Source organism: Macrobrachium nipponense, chromosome 19 (assembly GCF_015104395.2).
Source record: "Macrobrachium nipponense isolate FS-2020 chromosome 19, ASM1510439v2, whole genome shotgun sequence".
NCBI classification, from domain to species: domain Eukaryota; kingdom Metazoa; phylum Arthropoda; class Malacostraca; order Decapoda; family Palaemonidae; genus Macrobrachium; species Macrobrachium nipponense.
In genome coordinates, this window is record NC_061088.1 from 23,898,071 (window position 1) to 23,899,571 (window position 1,501).

Consider the following 1,501-nt stretch of genomic DNA (forward strand, 5'->3'; position numbering starts at 1 on the left):
ACGTTTTAACCATACATGAAAATGATTTTTGTTGTGAAAATTTTACTGTTTTTGTAGTCCCAGGCAAATAATTTGGATAATCACTCCGCGCTAAACACTGTTAGGGTATTCGATTGACTTTTTCTCCGTACCTACCTCATTCCAAGGTGAAACCTTATTCTACCCACAAGTTTGCCTTTAGCGCATTTTTGTGAATGGATGGATGGTGGATGTGTCAAAGCGAGGCGCTGGGGCCAGTATGAATAGATTGGAATACGACATATCAAGAAATCACAAAAGTAAGCAAGTGATTTGGTTTATTAGCTGAAGCCACTGGGAAAGTTAAAAATGAAAAGACAGAGTGCCAAGTACTTTCGCGTATTTATTGATTCATTTATAGATTTTAGGCATAACGCCAAACACTGGGGCAACTAAGGTCATTCAGCGCTGAAAAGGAACCTGACAGAGAAAAGCTTTGAAAGGTGTAACAGGAGGAAAGCCTCGCAGTTGCAATATAAATCAATTGTTGGGAGAGGGTGGAAAGCAAGTTGGAAGAAAGATAATATGAAAGGAAGTACAGGTAAAAAGAACGAAAGGGGGTTGCAGCTAGGGGCCGAAGGGATGCTGCAAAGAACCTTAATTAATGTTTACATTGCATTCGTGGATTTAACACATCTTCGGGGCATACAAAGACATGGTAAATACACGAGAGTACTTGGCACTCTGTCTCTTCATTTTGAACTTTCCTAGTGCCTTCAGCTAATGGAATACAATATAGAACTCAAGCCAAAGAGCAAGCGCGGAGACCTAAGAGGTCACTCAGTGCTGACTTTTTTGATTGATTGATATATAGACTTTTGGCATACATGCCAAGCACTGGGGCACTTAAGGCCATTCAGCGCTGAAACGGATATTGACAGCGAAAAGGTTTGCAAGGTTGGATAATCACCCCGCTCTAAAACAGGAGAGGGTGGACAGTAAGATGGACGACAGAGAATATGAATGGAGGTACGGTAAAAAGAATGAAAAGGGGTTGCAGTTAGGAGCCGAAGGGATGCTGCAAAGAATTGTAAGTAATGCCTACATTGCACCGCATGAGGTGCACTAACGGCACTCACCCCACTACGGGTATAAGAACTGTGGGTACTTCAATTACCATTCCTTTCCTCTATAAACATTCCCTTCATTATATATGAAATTTCGGATAACTCCGCCTTACCTTATTTCTAATTTCCTGTAGTTCAGTTGAACTAATCTATATCATCACCAACGGTATTCCTAAGATCTTTGGCCCGTTCCTATAGCTCTTCTTATATCTTGGGAGTAGACTCTCTTTCAAACAAGTCTTGTTAAAAAGGACTGCTGCATCAGCTCCATAAAATTTGTATAGTCTTTTCTCTATTTTCTCGATCAAGGATTTCTCAATGTTGCTAAAACTGGCAAGAAACGTGCCAATGGATATCGTCAAATCCGGTATAGTCATATTATATATTTATTACTGCTACTACAAGTTGTTCTCTCT